The sequence below is a fragment of the Trichosurus vulpecula genome, chromosome 7, assembly GCF_011100635.1.
Source record: "Trichosurus vulpecula isolate mTriVul1 chromosome 7, mTriVul1.pri, whole genome shotgun sequence".
In the NCBI taxonomy this organism is placed as follows: Eukaryota; Metazoa; Chordata; class Mammalia; order Diprotodontia; family Phalangeridae; genus Trichosurus; species Trichosurus vulpecula.
In genome coordinates, this window is record NC_050579.1 from 12,507,704 (window position 1) to 12,532,997 (window position 25,294).

Sequence of the window (25,294 nt, forward strand, 5' to 3'; positions counted from 1 at the left end):
CCTGGGGTTCAAGTAGGGAAGGAGCTCTGAGGGGTTTGAATAATCTTCCTCTCTGAGCCCAGAAGCTTCCTCTTGCCTTGGTCATCCAGTTGTACGTGGAGGACTTGTCTTCTCCCTTCACACAAGATTAACTGTCCCCAGTGGCTTATAAGGAGCAGGACAAAAATAACTGCTTTTACATCTCTGATGAATGAATAGTTTACTGAAATGTGAAACCTCTCTTAGTTGCTTTTCTGCCCTCGATCTCTAAACTCTGTGACCCCCAGAGCTTTCCAGATCCCCCCTCTTAACTATCACAGGTGTCCATAAGCAGGAGGGGCTGCTCCAGGAGGCCCCGCCTTAGAGGGACTGAGTGACCAAATCCCATGGGCTTTGCTCCAGCGTGGATCCTAGGTTTGACCACAGGGGTCTCGTGCACAACCTGCGGCCTGGCTGCAATGTTCTGGAATGCTTGGGAAGTAGATTAAGGAGTGGTTGGAAGATATTTAACAAAGAAATGAAAACACAATAAAGCAGATGAGATGTCATTGTTAAACTAAGTCAGTATGTGGCCTGCAGTGCCCCATAAATACAGATCCGTGGCTCCCATTTCTGTTTGGGTGGAGAGCAGGGCCTGGAGTCTAAAAGCCTCATCTTCAGGTGTTCAAGTCTGGCCTCAGACACTTACTAGCTGTGTGACCCTGGGCAAGTCATTTTACCCTGTTTGCCTCAGTTCCCTCATCTGTAAAATGAGCTGGAGAAGGAAAGAGAAAACTACTCCAGTATCTTGGCCAAGAATACCACAAGTGGGGTCACCAAGTGTTGGACACGACTGGACAACAACAACAAATCTTGAGTTTGAGATCTCTGGTTACAGCTAGCTGTCCTCTGAGGGCACAAACAGCTCTCAGAGTCTGTGATGCCGATTTCCTCTACACTTATGGTTGGTTCATTTCAAGGAGGTCCCTGGCTCCTTTGCTACTGCCCTTTCAACACTCCTAGGGCCATGGAAGGCCATTGAGTCTGCCCCTTGGGAACAGTTGTTGGGTCACATCCCTCTAGAGTCCCATGTATGTGTGCTGGGGTTAGGGTCCGGCAAACCAAGGCCTTCCCACACCGAACCTTAGCTTGCCCTGTAAGGACTTTGGCTGTGCCGTCTTCCTTTCCTGACAGTCTCCCTGTAGCTCATAGGTTCAAAGCAGGAGATCGGGCTTCTCATTAGCCTCAGTATCCTCTGACAATGCAAATGTCATTTTCATTTCACTAATGAAGAAACTGAGGCACAGAGATGTTCAGTGAGGCGCACAGAGCCACACACCCAGTGAAAGCCTGAGCTAGGACTTGACCTTGGGTCTTCCACTCTACCATGGGGCCTCCCAAGCCTCACACTCCCAATCCTGGCAGCAGCCCCGGGTGAAGCCTGGCCTGGATAGACCTGTGCAGGTCTGCCTCTGAAACCTTCCTTCTGTATCTCAGTTAATCCCTTAAATGTGGGTGCCTCATTCTGCAGCTCTCCCTCTTCTGAATGCCCTGTTTATAGCAGGGATCTCCCCAGGAATCTGCAAGCATCTCTGGAATCCTCTGATAAAGGCATAAGCAGGATGGGAGGGGAGAGGAGGCTTCCCTGTGTGTCCCGGCCATGTGCTTCCACCCCTGTGTTTGCAGCCCCTGAGCCTCAGTGGCCTGCCTGAAACCATCCCCCCGGCCCTGTCCAAAGTTAGGGGAACATTGAACCAGCAGATGATGCTCATTGTCACATGCATCCCTGTGAGATGAAATTGGGGGTCACTTAGTCAGTGGAGGCTCTGCCTTAGTCAGGAAGACCTGAGTTCAAATCCCATCTGAGACACTTAATAGCCTTGTCACCCTGAGCAGGTCACTTCAGCTCCCCCTCAGGTTTCCTAATCTGTAAGGGGGGGAGTCATTAAGAGCACCTCCCTCCCAGCGCGGGGGCGGGGCGGGGAGTGAAGGTCACGTGACACAGGATTTAGAAAGTGCTTTGCAAGGCTTATTATAGAAATGCGCGCTGTTCTTGTTGCTTTCCAGAGCCCGTTCCTGTGATTCTGCCAGTTCCAAGCAGTCACTCAATGATCATGACACTCATTGGAATGATGGCTTTCATGGAATCCTTTCAGAACCCTAAGAATTCCTCCCAGTGTGAAATCAGTCGTTTATCTCCTAAGCTGGACACTCCTGCCACCCAGTGGATATTCATGGTATTACAGGATTTAGAATTCTAGTTTCCTCCCTTCTGAAATGATGAGTGTGAAGAGGAGAGGTGGGGTGGGGGGGCAGTCCTCTGACAAACCAGCCTTTGAAGCCTTCAGACTTCCTGGTGAGCTTGGGGACTTCACAGAGATGAGCAATCTAAAGTCTGTAGGGGCTTCTGAGGCCCTCTGGTCCAGCCGCTTAGGACAGTGCCTAGTAGACTCTCAGTAAGGGCTATTGGCCTGACTCCATTCCCCAAACCCATTCCTCTGAGGACTTTTCTGTGAAAGTAAAATCTGAGTGATAATTACTAAAAACTCGATTATTCAGTAGAACAATGATAAATAACAAGTTATTGAAGTTAGATTCTGGAAACAGAGGGCCCTTAAACTGCTTTCTGGGTCATAGAGAAATACATTGCACACATATGGAACAATAATAAACAACACAGGGTCGTGATTAGACACAACTTACAAAGTCCAGGCTAGGTCGGCCATGGGCGTTCAGAGACGCTAGTCTGGGATACCCAGGGAAGGCTTCCCAGTGAGAAGGGGGCTTCAGCTTCAAAGTAGAAGGTATTTTTATCTATGTCAGGGGCTTTTCACCTGAGGTACACTGACCCCTGAGGAATTTGATGAGAGTTTTCAGGGGGTCTGTGAACCTGGATGGGAAAAAATACATCTTTATTTCACCTAACTTCTAATTGAAATGTAATCATTCCTTTGACTAGTAAAATTCCAGAAACCACAACAGCATTCTGGGAAGGCATTTATTAAAAGCTTCACCAGACAACACACAAACAAGTTAAGATGCTCTGATCTATGTTATAGATGGGACAGCAATGGCGTACTAATGTTTGGTCAAGTTGACCATACCAGTATCACCATATTGGCCAAATCTTTTTAGATAAACTATATCAGCATTTAACATATACAGGTGTGAATCCTTTAGACTACGACTATTGAGAACTAGACTTGTTTCCTTGTATCAGGATGATGAGGGAAATACAACTGTATGTTAGGTGTCCTTAGGCACTTTTCACATATATGAGTGCAGGTATACATACATCCGTACCTTTGTATGCGTATATGTGTGTGAGAGACAATACTAACCAATCAACTCATCCATAAGAGTTATGAAACTGCCCATACCCTTTGACCCAGAAATACCACTGCCAGGTATATTTCCAAAGATGATTAGGGAAAAAGGAAAAGAACCTCTATATTCTAAAATATTTTTAGCAGCCCTCTTTGTGGAGGCAAAAAACTGGAAATCATGGGGATGCCCCTCAATCGGGGAATGGCTGAACAAGTTGTTACATGATTATTATGAAATATTACTGTGCTATAAGAAATGATGAAAACATGGAAAGACTTGCAGGAAACAATGAAGAGTGAAATGAGGAGAACCAAGAGAACAATGTTTACACTGACAGCAATAGTGTTTTAAGAACAACTTTGAAGTAAGGGAAAAGGGTAAGATGAGGGGGACGCTAAAAGGGACAGAATATGGAGGGAGGAAGTGGTCAAAAGCAAAACTCTTGAGAAGGGGAAGGGAGAAGGGAGATATAAAAACATAAATGGGGGGGGGAATGGGATGGTAAAAAAGATACAGATAGTAACCGTAACTGTGAATGTGAATGGAATGAACCCTTCCATATAATGGAGGCAGATAGCAGAATGCAACAAGAGGATAAACACAGGGTAAAGGTAAAAGGCTGGAATAGAATATATTATACTTCAGCTCAAGTCAAAAAATAACAAAACAGGGGTAGTAGTCCTTATCTCAGACAAAGCAAAAGCAAAGGTAGATCTAATTAAAAGATAAGGGAGGAAACTATATCCTGCTAAAAGGCACCACAGACAATGAAGTACTATCATTACTTAATATAGATGCACCAATTGGTATAGCATCAAAATTCTTAGAGGAGAAGTTAAGGGAGTTACAGGAAGAAATAGACAGCAAAACTATACTAGTGGGGGACCTCCCCCTCTCTGAACCTGATAAATCAAACCTCATAATAAAAAAGAAAGAAGTTCAGGAGGTGAAAGGAATTTTAGAAAAGGTAGATATGATAGACCTCTGGAGAAAACTGAATGGAGATAAAAAGGAATATACTTTTTTCTCAGTCTACATGGCACATACTCGAAAATTGACCATGTACTAGGGCATAAAAACCTAACAATCCAGTGCAGAAAGGCAGAAATAGTCAATACATCCTTTTCGGATCATGATGCAATAAAAATTATTTGTAATAAAGGACCATGGAAAGATAGACTGAGAATTAATTGGAAACTAAATAATCTAATCTTAAAGAATGAGTGGGTCAAAGAACAAATCATAGAAACAATCACTAACTTCATTCAAGAGAATGACAATAATGAGACAACATACTATAATGTACAGGATGCAGCAAAAGCAGTTCTTAGGGGAAGTTTTATATCTCTAAATGCTTACATGAATAAAATAGAGGAAAAGGAGATAAATGGCTTGGACATGCAACAGAAACAGCTAGAAAAGGAACAAATTTACCCCCTCCCCAATTAAATACCAAATTGGAAATACTGAAAACCAAAGGAGAGATTAATAAAATTGAAATTGAGAAAACTATTGAACTAATAAATAAAACTAACAGCTGGTTTTATGAAAAAAACAATAAAATTGATAAACCTTTGGTCAATTTGATTAAAAAAAAAAGAAAACCAAATTACCAGTATCAAAAATGAAAAAGGTAAATTCACCTCCAACGAAGAGGAAATCAAAACAATAACTAGGAATTATTTTGCCCAATTGTATGCCCATAAATTTGATAATCTTAGGGAAATGGATGAATATTTACAAAAATATAAATTGCCCAGATTAATAGAAGAGGAAATAAAATACTCTAATAAGCCCGTCTCAGAAAAAGAAATTGAGCTAACTCCCTAGGAAAAAATTTCCAGGGCCAGATAGATTTACATATCAATTCTATCAAACATTTAAAGAACAATTAATTTCCATACTTTATAGACTATTTGGAAAAATAGGCGAAGGAGTCCTATCAAATTCTTTTTATGACATAAATATGATACTAATACCTAAACCAGGAAGAGTCAAAAAAGAAAGAAAATTATAGACCAATTTCCCTAATGAATATTGACGCAAAAATTTAAATAAAATGTTAGCAAAAAGATTACAACAACTTATCATGAGAATAATACAGTATGACAAGGTAGGATTTATTCCAGGAGCAAGGCTGGTTCAATATTATTAAAACTATCAGCATAATTGATCATATCAACAACAAAACTAGCAGAAACCATATGATTGTCTAATAGATGCAGAAAAAGCTCTTGACAAAGTATGACACTCGTTCCTATTAAAAAGTCTAGAAAGCATAGGAATAAATGGAGTCTTCCTTAAAATCATCTACCTAGCATCTACCTAAAATCATCAGCAAGCATTATATGTAATGGGTATAAGCTAGATGCATTTCCAGTGAGATCAGGGGTGAAACAAGGATGTCCATTATCACCAAGTACAAAACTACTTGAAATAATAAAGAACTTTAGCAAACTTGCAGGATATAAAATAAAACCGCATAAATCCTCAGCATCCCTATATATTACTAACAAAGCCCAACAGCAAGAGATAGAAAGAGAAATTCCATTCAAAGTTACTGTAGACACTAAAATATTTGGGAGTCTATCTGCCAAGACAAACCCAGGGCCTACATGAACACAGTTATGAAACGCTTCTCACATAATTAAAGTCAGGTCTAAATAAAAGGAAAAACATTAGTTGTTCATGGTTAGGCTGACCTAATATAAAAAAATGACAATTTTACTTAAATTAATTTGGTTATTTAGTGCCATACGAATCAAATTACCAAAAATTATTTTACAGAGATGGATAAAATAACAAAATTCATCTGGAAGAACAAAAGGTCCAGAATATCAAGGGAATTTATGAAAAGAAATGCCAGGGAAGGTGGCCTAGCCATAGCAGATATTAAACTGTATTATAAAGCAGCAGTCATCAAAACTACTTGGTAATGGCTAAGAAATAGAGTGGTGGATCAGTAGAGTAGGTTAGGTACACAAGACACAGTAGTCAATGACTACGGCAATCTACTGTTTGATAAACCCAAAGAGTCCAGTTTCTGGGTTGAGAATTCACTATTTCACAAAAACTGCTGTGAAAACTGGAAAATAGTATGGTGAAAACTGGGCATAGACCAATATCTTACATGGTATATCAAAATAAAGTCAAAATGGGTCCATGATTTAGTTACAAAGGCTGATACTATAAGCAATTTTGGAGAACAAGGAATAGCTTACTTGTAAGATTTATGGAGAAGGGAAGAATTTATGACCAAACAAAAGATAGAGAGCATTATGAAATGCAAAATGGATAATTTTGATCATGTCAAATTGAAAGGTTTTTGTACAAACAAAGCCACTGCAACGAAGATTAGGAGGGAAGCAGAAAATTGGGAAAGAATTTTTACAACCAGTGTCTCTGACAAAGGCCTCATCTCTAAAACATAACAGGAAATTGAGTCAAATTTATAAGAATACAAGTCATTCCGCAATTGAGAAATGCTCAAGGGATATGAACAGGCAGTTCTCAGAGGAAGAAATTAAAGATATCTATAGTCCTATGAAAAAATGCTCGAAATCACTATTGATTAGAGAAATGCAATTCAAAACAACTCTTAGGTACCACATCTCTCCTGTCAGATTAGCCAACATGACAAAACAGGAAAATGATAAATGCTGGAGAGGATGTGGGAAAATTGGAACACTGTTACATAGTTGGTGGCATTGTGAACTGATCCAGCCATTCTGGAGAACAATTTGGAACTATGCCCAAAGGGCTATAAAGATGTGAATACCCTTTGACCCAGAAATACCACTGCTAGGGCTGTATCCCAAAGAGATCACAGAAGTGAGAAGTGGACCTGTACATAGAAAAATATTTATAGCAACCCTTTTTGTGGTATCAAAGAATTGGAAATCAAGGGGATGCCCATCAACTGGGGAATGGCTAAACAAGTTGTGATATATGAATGAAATGGAATACTATTGTCATATAAGAAATGGGGAGTAGACGGATCTCATACTAACCTGGAAAGACCTACGTGATCTGATGCTGAACGAGGGGAGCAGAACCAGGAGAACACTATAAACAATTACAGACACATGGTATCTATGATGACTAATTCTGATAGACTTGGCTCTTAGCAATACAAGGTTCAAAGACAGCTCCAAAAGACTCATGATGGAAAAAGCTATGCACATCCAAAGAATGACAGAGTCTGAATGTGGATTGAGGCAAACTGTTTGCTTTCTTTTTTCTTCTTTTTTGGTTTTGTTCCTTCTTTTTCATGATTCATTCCATTGGTTATAATTCTTCTTTACAACTTGACTATGGTGTAACTAAGTTTAATGTGAAGGTATATGTAGAACCTATATCGGATTACATGCCATCTCAGGGGAGAGAGGGGAGGAGATGGAGGGGGAGAAAATTTGGAACTCAAAAACTTGTGGAATTGAGTGTTGTAAAGTAAAAATAAAAAATAAATTTAGAAAGAACAACTTTGAGGGACTAAGTCATTTTGACGATTGTAAGTACCCAAATGAACCACAAAGGACTTATGAAGGAAGAAGCTCTACGCATCCAGAGAGAGAACTGATAAGTAGAATTACGTATAGAATGATTTCACACACACACACACACACACACACACACACACACACACACTTGTATCTAATGGTATACATCTCTAGTGCTGGCGGAGGGGAAGAAGAAAAGGGAAAAGAAGAAACTTCCATGAGAGCTTGTTATATATTTACTAGGAATAGCAAGTTGCACATAATGGATTTGCAGTTTTATGTGCAATTAAATTCAACTATGTTGTGGAAATGCTTGTTTTATTTCACAAGTTCAAAATAAAATGCAGAAAAATTACAGAAAAAGCAAAGCTACAACTGGTTCCTGTTGGCTGCAGGCTGGGCATCAGTGACTAAGCCAGACTCGAGGCCACAGCTTTGTTGGTATTGGGTCATTCAGCTTGTCCAGAGCCCAGGTCACTAGGACCTCTCTGAGTGAGGAGAAAGGAGGGAGATGAGAGGCCAAAGAGGTAATAGGAAAAAGACATGGGACAAAAGGCCTGTCTCCCAGTGACTTCCTGCACTGTCTTGGAGTGCTTGTTCTTCCCAAAGATATTCAGGATCTTGTCCCCTCCTCATGTCAGGGGCATGCTCAACACCAGCTTTCTGATAGTTCAGGTTCAACGTTGGGATGAAATGAGACTCTCACAAATCAGTGAACATTAAAGAAAGGCTGGTTTTGCCCTCACACTGCAAGGATGTGCACTGAGGACACAGAGACACTTTTCTGGCTGGGGCTCCTCTCATGTCCAGGTGGAACCTCATCTGGTCAATGGGACAGGGAAGGGTGACTCCAAAGAAGCCAACATATTGAAGGAGCCACAACTCCCTGTGCAGGGACTTTAGGAGACCTTAGGTCCCCAGGAAGCTACTTCAAGGGAGACAAGGGCCAATCAAATCCTAGGGACAGATTTGTTGTCTTTGAGGGAAAACTAATCTTTGTTTTGGGGAAACCAGAACCCCCTGGTCCCAGCACACACCACTCCCAAAGACCTAGGGATCTTCTAAAAGACCTTCCACCATTTCCTAATTTTCAGAATTTGATTGGACAATTGTCATGGCCCAGGGAATACAAGAAGTGAAGACAAATACTTTGCCTCACTAAAGAGTAACCAAAGGGAAAAGAAAAAAAATGAGGAGGATGAAGAAAGCAGGAGTTCTAGACTTTCTCTTTCTCCTTTGGATGAGCCCTAGACCTTAACGATCTAGTCCTGGTGTCAAATGCAGCTGGAACCACATTAAAATGTAATTGGGAAATAGGTTACAAAATAAAGATGCAATAAAACATAAATAATGTTAATATGTGGTTTTCGAAGCCAATGTGCAGCCCAGGGAGCCTTACATACAAAGCCTGGCAGGTAGCAAGGACTTGTTAGTTAATCAAATGACTGATTACAGTATAACTGGTCAGGAAGCTGACTGTGAATATGATAAACAGGAAATGTTTCTGGCTCCCCAAGAAGAGACTAGATGCTATATGGTGCACACTTCTGGATGGGGGAGGGGGTGGGAGTTAGGAGCCAGCTGGCAGACCCTGGGCCTGGAGGCAAAGAGGAGGGAAGTGAGAAGGGCAGTTTAGAAAGAATGAAGATCTTTAGGTAAGAATGTTGTGACCAGGAAGAAAACCCTCCTGGGAGACAAAGGCAGACAAAAAGACTCCCTGTCTACTCCCCTAGACTTTCTCCATTCTATGAGTTGTCCCTGTTAGGATTCCAGCTGCCTGTGCTGAAGACTTCACTGCTGAGCTTGAGGACCAGCCCACAGTGTGGGGTCCCAATGACTTTGTCCAGCTGAGGACTCATTGCCCATGATCTGGCAGCAGCCTGCCCTCCCAGCCTTATTCCCCATCAGTGCCCCTCAAGGCCTCTCCACATCAGCCAAACTATCCTATTCACTGTCCCTCCATCAAGAAGCAGAGGACCCAAGGTCGAATCTCCTTCTGCTTCTAATGTTAGGAGATGAGCAAATCCCATCCTTTCTTTGGACCTCACTGTGTGGGATGGATTTTACGAATCCAAGAATTAAAAACAGAGGCATCTCAAGGTGAAAGTAGAAAGGAAAATTTATTACGATCCTGCAGGAAAGGGCAACCCGGACATCAAAAGGACTGGGGGTCCTCTCAGTGTCAGAGCGCACTGGACACAGAAAATTGGGGTGTTTATATAGGTCCCAACCTCCTTCCTCTCAGCTTGCAGATGTAAGCTTTGAGGGTACAATCTGGACGCGATAAATCTACCCAGGGACAATGGCAAGGAACAAACAGTATGGTTATTTTTGACAAGCAGGTGATGAACATGAACTTCCCACCATTCTTATTTCGTTCTACTATCAACCTCAAGGTAGTAAATCTGTCTTAATGACAATGACAATGACGATTGAACAAACAGTTCGGTTATCGGTAACAGGCAGGAATTAGTTGTTGGTTACCTCATCTTCACATCTGTGGCTACGACGGATATCCCCAGTACCCTTACACCTTGTCTCCCATCATTCATACCTAACTGGTCTTGCATGTCTACATTGCACCTGGCTTTCCAGCTTTTCATTCATTTTTCTGCTGAGCTGAGGGTCCCTTATCCTGGGGTCAGTACACAGGGGGTGAGCATCCTGTGTCCTATCCTTACTTTCAGAGGATTTTATGGTTGCTGACTTATTCACCTCAACCCTTCTTTCTTTCAGGCCTCTCGCCATTAGGTAAATACACAGGATGCGAGCATCCTGTGTCCTGTTCTTAACCTCGGGGGCCTTATGGTCACTAGCTAAGCTTGTGGAGGGGAAAACATCTAAGTAGAGAAATGGCTTTACAGAAAGGAAAATATCTAAGTAGAGAAATGGGACTCACTATCCTACTTATTTCTATTTATCTAATTTGTTCCCTTTTTATGAGAGGTCTTCACTCGTCCCACACATCACCTTCTTAACTGTAAAGAATGGTTGTTATCTCTAAAGTCCCTGTAACGGTTCGGTGTCCAGTATGATCCCCAGGGCATCATGGGTGGAGGAATGGGAAGACTTTTCTCCTAAAAGGGCCAACCCCTTCCTCATGCTAAGTGAGGGTAAGGGCCAGAGATCCATTTCACTGAGGAAAACAATTGCCCTCAGAGCTGTCTGTCCCCTCACAAGAGTCCTGGGAAGCAGTTAGTGTGATGGCTTATGATTCTCAGATCCCTCCCTCCCCCCCCCCCCCACTCCATCGTGAGATCTACCTTATCCAATCTCCCCTGCCCATGCAGGATTCCTCCCCAGACATAGTCTCTCTTCACTCTTACCCCGACCTCCCCTCCTAGTGGTCCCAACATCCCCAAGGAGAGCAAAAGTAAAATGGCTTGGGAGCCTCTTCCCCTAGAAACTATTGCCCAGTTGGGACCCACCCACCCCTCACTCATCCTTCTTTCCCCCCATCCTGAGTTCAGTGGGGCGGGTGTTTCCAGGAATGGCTTCTCTTGCCGCCTCCAGGCTCTCAGGCCCAGCCAGACCCCTGCTTCCTAACCCCTTCCTCCATCCTTCTTTGCTCCTGTCAGAAATACCCATTTTGGCTGCCGTGCACATCTTCTGGCCCCGGGAAAGTGCCCAGCGCGCTTACCCTCCCGCATCGTCCAGTCCCCTAGCTTGACTCCCTGAGGCCCCAGTTCTGGTCTCGGACCCCGAGCCTGGAGCCCACACCAGGCAACCCTTCCCGCGGCACCCCGTCCCCCATTTCCGATAGGAGCGCCCCCGCCCTCGCTGTGATCCGCTGAAGCCAGAACCTGATTTGCCCAGTGACTCTTCAAGTTTAAAATCCGTGGGCGGGAGGGCAGGGGTGGGCCAGAGAAATAGTGGAGAACCGAAGACCCGCAGAGACTGGGACTCAGGTTGGACCTGGGTGCCTTCCCCATTTGAAGGTTCCAGGAATCGACTCCTGCCTCCAGGGCTTGGCTCTCTTGGCTTAAGGATCAAAGGACCCGCTTAACTTTCGGTTTCTTTTCCCAGAAACATCTCGAGTTCTCGCTAGTAGAGCTGGCGGTCGCTACTCCCTCGGTGCCCTGACCATGGCCTCATCCTACCCCTGGCCCCAGTCAGGGACAAATTCCGGGATCTCGCTTGGGATCCAGGCATGCCGCCTTCCGGACCCAGATTCTTCACAAAAACAGGCAGAACGGGCGGGGAAGGAAAGAAGCCTGGAAAACCAGCCTCTCCCCACTCTGGTTATGGCCCGGGAGCTTCCCTGAACTTCTCCGCTGTCCCAGAATCAGTCCTGAATAACTGTAGGCGCCTCTGCTCCTGCTGCTCTTCCTGCCTATTTGCATGATTGACGGACTGAACCAAGGAGCGAATGGACTGACGGACGAACAACTCTGCCCTGGTAACAACGAGCACTTAGTGTTCAGAAAGCCAGCTGAACGTTTCATATTTTAACTCCCAAATTAAGGAGATTCAACCTGGTGATTTCTGGGGCCCATTTCTGACATCCCACGAATTCAGTGCGTTGGGCCACTTTGGGTGTATAGCGTCGTAAAGAATGGGGCTCTCTGGGTCTAGAGATTGTCTTTGCGCCCTGGGCACCCAGGGATCTCCTCTGCCTGGGAGTTCTCAACTTTGATAGAGTAAACTTCTGCAGCCTGCTGGATTTGCAGGATGGAGTTTGTGGTTGGGGGCTGAAATCCTCTAAGACTAGGAACAGCTAAGCCGCGGCTCAGTCTCTCAGCATCTCGCTAGCCCAAGGCTAGGTAGCCAGCCCCAGCCTTAACCCAAGCAGGACCGGCCCTAGTGCCCTCAGGCTAAAAGTGGCCCCGCCCCTCTTCTCGTCCCCTCCCCTAGCAGTGAGCTTATCTTCGGTTTGTTTTCCTTTCAGCCTCTCTAGGTCTACCATACAATTGACAGTCAAATGAATTCTGAAAGCATGACCCACCAGAATCCCGCTGGTTGACTCTGGTCTCCATCCCCAAGGAATATTGAGGAAAATAAAGTCTCTTTTCTCTTCTCCATCTCCCACATTGAAGGCGTTCAATAATGAAGCAAGCTCAGGTTGAGGTCAGGAAGTCTTCTCCTTTCTCTTCTTTTCTCTTTTCTCCTCGTGCATCAATTCCTCCTTCTCTTCATCCTTTAACTCATCCTCCTAGTGGTGCAATGAATACAGCTCGGCATGGAGTCAGGAAACCTCATCTTCCCGAGTTTAAAGCTGTGTGACCCCGAGCAAGTCACTGCACCCTGTTTGCCTCAGTTTCCTCACCTGTAAAATGAGATGGAGAAAGAAATGGCAACCCCCTCCAGCATCTTTGCCAAGAAAACGCCAAATGAGGTCATGAAGAGTCAGACAAGCCTGAAAAAACTGGACAATAACCACATTCATGCATCTTCTTCCATTAATTCCTTTGGCAGGCTCCTAAGGAAAGTGTGGGAGAGAAGAGGGATTAAACTGACTACCATACTGAAGGTCTACAGAGCTGTGGTGCTGACCTCACTGTTATATGCCTGTGAAACCTGGACAGTCTACCAGAGCCATGCCGGGAGACTGAATGGCTTCCAACTGAATTGTCTTAGAAAGATTCTGAAGATCACCTGGCAGGATAAGGTACCAGACACTGAGGTCCTTCCTCAAACTAAAATGCCAAACATTCAGTCTCTGCTTCTGAGAGCACAACATGGATGGGCTGGCTGAGTTGTTCAGCTGCAAAACATCCACTTGCCAAAAAAGCTATTTTATGGAGAACTCACAAAAGGCAAGCGTTCACAAGGAGGTCAGAAGAAGCGATACAAGGACACTCTAAAGAGTTTTAGAATTTGTTGTGTGACATGGGAGACATTGGCACAGGACCTCTTGGCATGGCATGCCCACATCAGAGAAGGTGCTGTGCTCTATGAGCAAAGCAGAATTGAAACAGCTCAAAGGAAAGGCAGGATGGGCAAGTTTGGAGTATCTACCCCAAATGTTCACACACACTGTTTGTGCCCGACCTGTGGTAGAGCATTAAGAGCTCATATTGGCCTGATCAGCCACAGTCGGACTCATTGAATCTTGACTCCAGCATAGGGATGACACTTTGGCCCTCTTCCAGAACGAAGGGCAGCAACCATCATAAGCTACAATTATTGTATCGAAATACATTCAGGACAGATGACAAAGCTTAGGCCTGAGATGGCCTGACTCGCTTGTCACACAGCAAGGTGGAGAAAAGGGAAGGAGATCCCAGATTTTCCCTTTTCTTTACAAGGAGGCAGAGCTGAGCTCCAGGAGTGAAGGAAGGAGGCGTTCCTAATTTCGCAGAATGTTTGTTTGAGCTGGACTTTGTTCCGGCGCAGCCAATGAGAACTGGAGATGCTGAAACGTCACTGGTTACTAGCTGATCTGGTTAGGGAAGGTTCGTGTTCTAGGAAAAAGAAACTTAAACTTTCTCCTAAAGCCGGGAACTTCCGAGTCTGTGGCCAAATCCCGTCATAATTCTCTGCCCTGAAATCCCGGGGGCCTTTGAATTTTCTTAGCCCTGAGTTAGAGGAAGCATGATAGGAGGGAACCTCTGTAAACAGGGGTGCCTAACAGTGTTTGGGTCTTGGAGCTCTCCGGCTGTCTGCTAACCACTAGGGACCCCTTTGGGGAATAATGCTTTTAAATACATCTATAAGACACATAGAATGACCCAGAAAGCCAGTTACACGGAAATACAGATGTGATTCCCCACCCCGGCCTTCCACCCAAGTTCATGGACCCCTGGGGGGAGGGAGGGGTGTGTCTCGGACCCCAGGTTCTGTAGAGTGGTAGACAAGTGCCTGCGAACCTCTAACTGGCTCCTGCTCCTGGCGCCCCTTATTGGCGGTTAGGCCTCATCTCGGGGCGTCATTCCCCCCCCCCCCACCTTCTGCACAATTATGATATTCCTAGTCACGTGTCCAACCTTACGAGGTGGAGCCCTGTCGCCCCGGGAGGTGGTCTGTGATAAGGCTCCTGGGCCCGAGCAGGGATGGAGCCAAGCGTGGCAGCAGTGGCTTTGATCCCCAGGGCCGCAGTAAACTCGTGCGCACGGACTGATGTGTGTGGGATGCAGACTCATCCAATTTGTCGCGCAGGACGATTTCGGGCAGCTGTAACGTTCCTATAGGCTCCTGTATCGAATGTCCTCCCTCCTCTCCCCTGCCCCCTCTCCCCAACTGTCTTCTTCCCTCCACCTCCCCGAGTCAGAGAGTTCTCCGTGACAAAGTTTACAGATGGATGCGGGGCAGCTACTTGCCCTGATGCCCACGATCCCGATCGCCCCCGAGATTTCCTTAATTTTCCAGAAAGGACTTCCTCCCCCGCCGTTTTCCTCTCTCCTCTCCTCTTCTCCTTTCGGCTTCCCTTTATGTTCGCGACCCTGCCTCACCGCAGAATCTCAGCCTGTTAGACCATGTTTTAGAGGTGAGTGACCTGAGGCTCAGAGGGAGGAGGTAACTAGCCTGAGGTCACACAGCATTGATCTAAGGTCTGCTGCCCGCAGGTGCGCCGTGCTTTCCCCTTCACCCCTTTCCTGCCTTCTCGGCTTAGAGGAGGGAAGCTTTCTGGTTAGGCGAAGGAGGGTGGGAAGTGGGGAGAAGGAGCTGAATGCCTTCCAACTAAGGACTTTCCCGAACCTCCCTCCCGAGAAGAAGCCAAGGGTGGAATTCTTGATCCTTCTTGTCCTATTCTGGAAGAAGAGAAGGGTTCAAGTGATCAGTCACCACTACCCTTCCTCCCCATCTTGGCTAAGGCTGCTTCAGCCGACAACTATGAATTTGGCGCCCTCTGCTGCCCAAAGGCCACCTTCTGTTCTGCCTCTTCCCTTGGTCAAAGTCCTATCGATGGAAGAGGATCTTCGGGACTTTGTCTCTAGAGGCAGAGAAGAAAGTACCGGGAGGGAGACCCCACAGTGCTTCCCCCCTTATCCATTCTGCATACATTGTGCTTCTATAGAAGCTTTTCAATTTCGTGCAATCGAAGAGATCAATTTTATCTTTCCTAATTGCCTCCTGCCTTGTTTGGTTAAGAAGTCATCCCTCACTGGAGGCTTTAAAATGAACGTGATCTCTCCCGTTTGAAAATAAAATGACACGATCTTTAGTATTCCGGTCACATGCCTGTTTTGAACGTGCTGTGGACCGTGGCACAAGACGCTTGTCCAAGGCTTGTTTCTGTCAGACGCTGTCCTGTTTTCTCAGTAATTCTCAAACATGGAGTTCTGTTCTAGGTCATTTATGTTCTTAAGTTAATCGATCACTGAAATACTGAGCGCTTGCCCTCGGGGACAGGATATCCTAATGCGGGAAACAGTAAGTTTCATCAATGGCATGTTGGCCGATTTGGGGGTGACACGGGGTAATTAACACCATGGGTGACAGATTTATGATTCTAAAACGTCTCAACTGGCTACAACTGTAAGTTCAGGAAATTAATTTTAAAAGCACAAGGTGATGAGACCTAGCTGGGTAAGAGGTCAACTGAAAAAATGTCTGGAGGTCCTAGTGGACTGACTTCCAGCTTTAATGAGCGACAGTTGTATGTTGGGGCAGCCAGAAAAGCTGATGCAAACTTGGGCTCACAGGGAAAGGCTCCAGGAAGGGGGGTTGGGATGGTTCTGCTGTCCTCTGCCCTGGCCAGACCACATCTGTCTTACCACATACAACTCTAGACACCACATTTGGGAGAGACACACGTACATTGCAGATCTCCAGCCAAGAGCAACCAGCATGGTGAAAGGCAGTGAGTTCATGCCAGGTGAGGCCTGGGTGAAAGAAATGTTGAGAGGAAGAACGTAAAGAAGGTCCATGATTACTCTCTTCCAATATTTGAAGGGTTGGGGTGTTGTTCTCCCACATGACTCTGTTGGTCCAGCATCCAGTAGTCATCCTGCTATTTCCTGTCAGTTCAGGAATGAATGGTGGGATCTCAGACCACAGCTTTAACAGGCTCCTGAAGCAACAGTTTTGTCCTCACATTCTTGGTGACCAGGGTCAGGTGCCTGACCCTCCAGAAGCAGGTTCTATGACAACTAGATGCCTAAGAAAGGGAAAGGAAGAAGCATTTATCTAGCACCTACCGTGTGCCAGGTACTGTCCTAAGTGCTTCCCCTCCCCGCCTTTTGACAAGTATTCATTCATTAGATCCTCATAACAACCCTGCATGGTAGGTGCTGTTAAGACCCCATTTTACAGTTGAGGAAACTGAAACAGGGTCACACAGCTAGTAAGTTTCTGAGGCTGGATTTGAACTCAGGTCTTCCTGGCCCCAGGCCCAGTGCCCTATTCATTGGACCACCTGGCTGCCTAGGAAGGGAGGGAAGGCTGTCCAGTTCAGCACTTCCTTGGACCTCACCCCCAAAACTTATTCAGTGAAAACAGGCTGCTTTTTAATCCTCTCTGGCCTTCTTTATTTCATCCCCTCTCTGGAGTCATCCAGGCCTCCAGCTCACTGCCCCCTCAGAGGGCTCCACAGTCTGGGCAAAAACTTCCCAGGAGGCCTTGGGGCCTCAGTGGGTGGAATTGTGGGGGATGTGCCCAGCTTTCTAAGGACCTGAGGGAGGTGAGACAGTCTCTGGGTAACTATGGTCCATGTGAATTAACTTGGAGGAAAGGGGCTCCCTTGGCCAACATGGTGGCAGCCCTGAGTCTGAATGAAGGTGAGGGAGAATCCTTGGCTGGCTCTCATAGAAAAGAGGACAGAACCTCAGCAAAGGCCTATCAAGGGGCCAAGGTTTAACTTCACTTCTCTGATGAGACTTTGTTTGATGGTGAGATGTGGTGAATTTTGATAATGTCACAGCCTATTAGGTCCTGGTCCCAATTGTCTGCAAGGGCATCATGACTTCTTAGCACCATGGCCTTCTTATTAGAAATGACCCTGAAATGAGCACATGTCACTGCACCAGAAGTACCAGGCCCTGTCCAGCGTGCTTGGCTTGGAGTCAGAAGGGCCTGTGTTCAAATCCTGCTTTGGGAACTTACCTGCTGATTGATCCAGGGGAAGTCCCCTTATCTTTCCTAGCCTCACTTTTCTCAACTCTAGAATGGGGATAATAACGGCCCTTCCCTACCAGGTTTGCACAGAGATAAAGGAGCCAATATCTGTCAAGCTGTTTGCCCATCTTGGCAGGCTACATCCATGCTCCAAGCTCTTGCTTTTCTTAGCACCCTGATGCTCCTGCTGCCCATCATCACTGCTTTTCACCAGGAGATGCCCTTTAACTGACCTTGACATCCCCCTGCCCCACCACATGGAGGACACCCCTGAGATAGGGGAACTGTTCTGTGGGGTGGGGAGGTCATGGGAAGCCTGGGACTTTAGGGCCTTGGGGCCTTCAGGGGATCATTCTAATGGCAGTGTTGTGTATGTGTGCATGTATATGTGTGCATGTGTGTACATATGTAAGTATGTGTGCATGTGCGTGTATGTGCACAAGTGTATGTGTGTATCTGTGCATGTGTGTATATGTGTGTGTGCATGTGCATGTGTGTATGTGTGTATCTGTATAAGTGTATATGCATGTTTGCCTGTGTATACATGTATGCATGGGTGTATGTGTGTATCTCTGCATGTGTGTATATGTGTGAGTGTGTATGTGTGTGTATGTGTGCATGTGCATAGGTGTATGTGTGTATCTGTGCATGTGTTTATCTGTGCATGTGTGTATGTGTATGCATGTTTGCATGTGTATGCATGTGTGCATTGGTGTATTGTGTGCATGTGTGTATGCATTTGTGTGTGTGTGCGCGCACAGGTATATGTGTGTATCTGTATAAGTGTGTAGGCATGTTTGCCTGTGTATACATGTATGCGTGGGTATATGTGTATATCTGCATGTGTGAGTGTGAGTATGTGTGAGTGTGTATGCATGTCTATGTGTGCATGTGCATAGGTATATTGTGTATCTGTGCATGTGTGGATATGTGTGTGCATGTGCGTGTGTATGCATGTGTGTATCTGTGTAAGTGCACATGCATGTTTGCATGTGTATGCATGGGTGTATGTGTGTATCTCTGCATGTGTGTATATGTGTGAGTGTGTGTGTGCATGTGTGTATGTGCATAGGTATATGTGTATCTGTGCATGTCTGTATATGTGTGTTCACGTGCATGCATATGTATGTGTGTACATGTGTGCGTGTTTGCATGTATGTGCATGTGTGCGTGGGTGTATGTGTGTGTCTGTGCATGTGTGTATATGTGTGCATATCTGTGTGAGTGTATGTGTGTGCATGTGTATGTGCATGGTGAAACAGTAAGGCAATAAACACAACACCGACAATAATCATGAATATGCCTATGTAGTTCTGTATCACAAAGTATGAGAGACTCTCCATAAAGAAGGTAAAAGAAGTATAACATTTATTCAAACACCAGAAAACCATATCCCATAACCAAATGTTCAGCTCCCACAGCCAGTCAGCCAACTTTATCACAACAGCAAGGAACTAAAAACATATCACAGCCTGTAACCTCACTATGCCAAAACCTCTGTGACCCCCTGCTTGGGTCTCCCCAAAGACAAACTCACAGTACAACTAAGTCATCCTGTTCAGTTCTAACAGTCACGAGGGCGGCCATTAGCAACCATTACATCTCACTCTCTTAGCATTTTCTGTGACATAACTTCCTTTTCTTGTCAGGAAGCTCCTCCCACCACATGTAACTTAGGCTTCCTGTGACATAAGCAGGTCACATGGCCTATTAATGGGTGGGAAAGATCTTGAAATCTAATTGCTACTACACATGGGTGTATGTGTATGTATGCATGTGTGTATATGTGTGTATGCATGTGTGCATGTGTGTATGTGTGTATGTATATGTGTGTATGTGTGTGCATGTCTGTGTGTGTGTGCTGTTAGTTCAGAATAAACCCCCAAACCTCAAATAGTTTTAGAAAGAATTTTATTAGGTTATTTGGCAAAGGAGAAGGCTAGAAAAAGTTGTGGCTCCCTCTTCAACTCTTTGTGAGGTTACTTTGCATAGAGTTCAGATAAAGGAGTAAGAAGAGTGCCCTGATTGACTGCAGGTAGGCAGTGGGGTGTTTCCAGAGTAGAGCAATGTGAGGTGTGTATCAGCAGGTAAGTATAAACATTTCATTTAATTTGGAGAACCTCAGACTCAGGTAGGTGGTTCAGGGTATAGAGCACCCGGCATGGAGTCAGGAAGACTCCTTTTTGTGAGTTCAAATCTGGCCTCAGACACTAAGCCTGGCAAATCATTTAACCCTATTTTCCTCAGTTTCCTCATTTGTAAAATGAGTTGAAGAAGGAAATGGCAAATCTTTTCCAAGAAAACCCCAAATGGGGCCAGGAAGAGTCAGATACAGCTGAACAATAACAGCTTCCTAACTTCAGGCCCTATTTGCTATCCGCTGAGCCACCAGCTGCCCTTTCAGGTATGGACCAGACTCAATGGCCACTGTTGTCCCTTCTGACTCTGATATCTCGTGATTCTTTCCATTCTGATCTATTCATCTCTGTGTAATCTTGAGCAAGCTTCTCCTCTCCTCTGGGGCTGAGGTTCTTCCTTTGAGATATGAAGGCATAGGAAATCAAGGGTATGCCCATCAATTGGGGAATTGGCTAAAAATTGTGATATATGAATGGAATGGAATATTATTGTGCTATAATAAATGAGGAGCAGATGGACTTCGGTATAACCTGGAATGACTTATATGATCTGATGCTGAGTGAAGGGAGCAGAACCAGGAGATCATTATACACAATTACAGACACACGGTATCTGTAAGGACTAACTTTGATACACTTGACTCCTTTCATCGATGCAAGGTTCAAAGACAGCTCCAAAAGACTCATGATAGAAAAAGCTATGCACATCCAGAGAGAGAATTACAGAGTCTGAATGCAGATGGAGGCAAACTTTTTGCTCTCTCTCTTTTTTTTCCCTTCTTTTTTTGGTTTTGTTTCTCCTTTCTCATGATTCATTCCATTGGTTATAATTCTTCTTTACAACTGGGCTATTATGTAAAGAAGTTCAATGTGAAGGTATATGTAGAACCTGCATTGGATTACACACCATCTTGGGGAGAAGGGGAGAGAAGAGGGAGGGAGAGAAAATTTGGAACCCAAAAATGTGTGGAACTGAGTGTTGTAAACTAAAAATAAAAATAAATTTATATAAAAAAAAAGAAAAATAAAATGGTTTAAAAAAAAAAAGAAAAATGAAGTAGTATAATGGGATGATCTCTAAGGTCCCAGGAACTTCCCCCACGGGAAACCTGGGCCAGGCCAGGCTATGGCCTTATGTTTTCAACGGCTCATTTGTTGAGGGACAAGAAGGAAGGGGTCATGAAGAGGCCTCTTCCTGCCTACTCTCCTTCCAGTCTGTCTATTTCCATCCACCAGCAATGACCGTGCTCTTGTACCCTCTCCTAGTCTGGAGCCTCTGTGAGTCGTCTAGACCTCCTCTTCATTCTCTTTTGCTCTCCAGTCCTCACCAAGGAGTGAAGGAAGCAGGGGCTAGGAGAGCTGGCTCCTTGATAAGAAGGTTGAAAGGAATGACATCTGGGTCTCTGGGGGAACAGGCAGGGGACCAGTTGCCCAGGTCCATAAGAGGGCCTCAGATTGCAAAGAAGATGTGTAGGTCATTCAGGGGGTGCCAGATGCCTGGTTTGATGGGGAGTCCAAGGACTGAAGACTGGGAGGTGACCTTCCTTCATGTTCACTGTAGGGACCCATCCCCCGATGACTAACCACACCCCTCTTTCTCCTCTGTCCCCTACTTTCCCTTAAATCCTTTCAGTCTCTGATACATTCTAGGAACCAGGCATTCAACTTATCCCTGAATCCCATTTCCCATTTCTTACCCTTACCCCACTGGCATTTTCCCTATTCGTTTCCCTCCTGTGTTGGCAACCAAAAATGGGCTCCTTAGCACTTAGTCAACAAGTGCCCTTGACTAGTTTGGCTTTTTCCCCTGAACTGAATGCTGTTTGTATGTTGGACTGGAGTAAGCTTGTTGGCCCCTTCACCTTGCTTCCCTTGCTTAAGCTGATGGAAAGAACCTGTGCTTTCCCCGGCGTACCTTACACCCCCGCAGAAGCCGGATGGTTAAAAGCAGCTCCTGTTGGAGCCAGAAGGTGCTATAGCCACAGCCACAGCCACAGCTGAAGCAGGAGCTGCCAGTGGCAGAGCTGACCTACGGGAGGAAGCTGAACAAGGACTTCAGGCCAGTGGGTAATCTTTTTACCATAGAGGGGGAAGCATGATTTTGCTTTACGCAATCATGCTTCTCTGTAGCCTCCTGGTTACTCTTTCAAGGCGTACTTATTGGGCCTGGAAGCTTTTGATCAATATATCAAAATGGGGTTGCTGGTTCATGGGTTGGTTACTGTGGAGCCTAAATATATGTTTTGATTCTTCCACCTTCTACTTTGAGAGTTTCTTATATCCGGCGGTTCCGAACCTTTCAGACATGTATATGATCCTCTTCGAGATTCTAAACTCTTCCCTCCTAATACATTTGGCGATGAGGATGGGATCGCTAGGTATAAGATCTCTATTTAGAAGCAGAACAATTTCAGAGGAAGAGATGAATATCCCAGGATGGGAGGATCCATTTTATTCCTCCCTAGCAAAAGAATTGGCTAAAAAAGCTGGACCCTGTGAAAACTGGGAACCAAGGCTACAGAGAGGAGATCCTAGGGATTTGGAAAAGTGTTTACAAGAAGTTGGGATTCAGTCAAGGGCATCACTATCTAGGCAAAGCTTGATAGTGTTATCAGCCTACTGGCTAGTATACGAAAGATTGAGATTAAGTGAAAGACATGGGGGCACTCCTACCCCACAGCAAGAAGGGGAATCTCAGATAGCAGGAGACCAAACTGACTCAAATGAGAACTTTTCTATTAATGTGGCTAGGAGCAACAGGAGACCAAATAAGCCAAGAGTGCATTCCAACCCAGCCCAGAAAGAGCCTGACTGCCTGCTTCGTCCTAGCCATGGTGGCAGAGGAAGTGAGTGGGGGGGAAATGAGACAACGTTAGGGGCTGAGGCACAAAACACTACTGGGGTTCAGGATGTCCCTCACACAGAGAATAGGAGATGGTTAAATGATCAGACAAGGGCTCGACCCATACAAAGGAGGAAGACAGAAACCCGAGGTGAAGATTCAGTTACAAGGGAAATTCAGGAAGATTTCTCACCGCAAGAGGTCACAGATATTTTGAGTAGATTCAGCCAAAGAATAGGAGAACCATTAATATCTTGGATGGTAAGACTCAGTGATCAAGGGGCCAGTGGAATATCAATAGATAGGACAGACTGTATGAGATTCATAGGTATCAGCCATGATCCTCTAGTTCAACAAGCTTTTAGGGAACATCATCAGCAAGGAGATGGTGATAGCAGGACTACTCTGTTGGCGTTAGCCGCTGTGGGACGCAATAAGAGATATGCTACTGATTCTATGTGGCCCACTGAGCACAGACCCTGGTATTCACTTAGAGATTGTATCATGAGACTAAAGGAGGAGGTGATGAAGACTGCCATTATGATAGGAACCGCAGACAAATATTACAATGATCCAATGGGACTGCCTCATAGGAATTTAATAATTAGGACAGCTCCCCCTGCTTATAAACAACTAATTTTGAATTTATTACTTGGAGAAGTAGGGAGCCGTCTTACAACAGTGATAAATAAGATTTTACAGTTACATGACTTAGGTGACTGGGGAAGGGATAGATCTCCTCGAGAGAGAAGGGTGAATAACCAGCAAACTTGGCGCCAAAGGAGAGTAACAAGGAAAGAAATGTTTACTGCTCTATTGAGAGCAGGGGTAGGTTTTGAAATGATAGATGGCATTCCAACCAATGAATTATACAGAATGTATAGAGATAAAGGACTTGATAACAGGAGAGATAGGGAAATAAGAACTGCTCCTGCAAATGCTACAGATGTTGAACCTTCAAACCCAAGTGAATCACATGAAAGGGAATACTAGGGAACAGGCTGAGCCCCAGTCCAAATTAAGGAAATACACAGGCTGGGTTGCAGACCTCACATTAACTTGACCATATATTGGAAAAATGGGTCAAGTACGGTAACTGAGGCATTAATAGATACTGGGGCCGAGGCCACCCTTATTTATGGAAATCCAGATAAGTTCAGCCATGGAACTCCTATTACCATTACAGGACTAGGAGGGACTGAAATATCAGCCAGGCAAGTTAAATTAATGATGAAAATTGGACAGTTGCCCAAGAAAGAATATAGTGTGGTTATTGTGCCTATTCCTGAATACATCATTGGAATAGACATATTGAAGGGTATGACCTTAAATTTACCCGAAAGGAAATACCAATTTGCTGTGAGGAAAATGGGCATTAATGCAGTCTTAGTGGGGAAAATCAAGATGGATCCAATCACTTTGCCCGAACCTTCTGAAGTAATTACTTTGAGGCAATATTGTGTGCCAGGTGGGCAAGATGAAATTGCCAACACTATAAGAGAATGTGTTGAGGCAGGAGTGTTAGTCCCTACAACTACTCAATGGAACAACCCTGTCTGGCCAGTCCGAAAGTGAGATGGGACATGGAGGATGACAGTAGATTATAGACAGCTGAACAAAGTGACTCCTCCCTTGTATGCTGCTGTTCCAGACACGGTTACTTTAATAGAGAGAATACAAAAACATGAAGGGACTTGGTATGCAGTTATTGATTTGGCCAATGCCTTCTTTACAATCCCAATAGACCCCAAGCAATGGAACCAGTTTGCTTTTACTTGGCAAGGCCGACAGTATACATTTACACGCCTGCCACAAGGATATATTCATAGCCCAACTATTTGCCACAGGATTGTAGCTGAACATTTGGATGAATTAAAGTTACCTAGTGTACAGCTTACACATTACATAGATGACATCATGATACAGGGAAAGAATATAAAGGAGGTGGAGGAGAGTTTAGCATTATTAATTGACCATATGAAAAGCAAAGGATGGGAAATCAACCCCGCAAAGGTTCAAGGGCCAGCTCAAACTGTAAAATTCTTGGGGATACAGTGGAATAGAGGACTGCGAGAAATTCTCCCACAAGCTCGACAAAAAATCCAGGATTTTCCCACCCCTACCAATAAGAAAGAGGCCCAAAAGTTCATAGGGCTATTTGGTTATTGGAGACACCACATCCCACATTTGGGACAGATTTTAAAACCCTTGTATAAAGTCACCAGAAAGAAATATGAATTTGATTGGGGACTTGAACAAAGTAGAGCTTTTGAGGAAGCAAAGGCTGCTATCCAATTAGCTCTAGACTTATGGCCTATGCAAAATGGGCCAGTGGAGTTACAAGTGACTGTACAAGATGACTATGCAAATTGGAGTCTGTGGCAAAAACAACAAAGCCGAAGTGTACCTTTAGGCTTTTGGTCAAGGAAACTGCCCTCATCTGGAGTGCAATATACACCTTTTGAGAAGCAGCTGTTAGCTGCATATTGGGCTTTAGTAGAAACTGAGCAACTAACTCTGGGTCATGAAGTGGT

General features: G+C 44.8%; 1 pseudogene; it reads left to right on the top strand.

Moving 5' to 3' along the window:
• The first annotated feature begins 17,415 nt into the window (after positions 1–17,415).
• LOC118857424 overlaps positions 17,416–25,294 on the top strand; it is a 56,080-nt pseudogene continuing 48,201 nt past the window's right edge.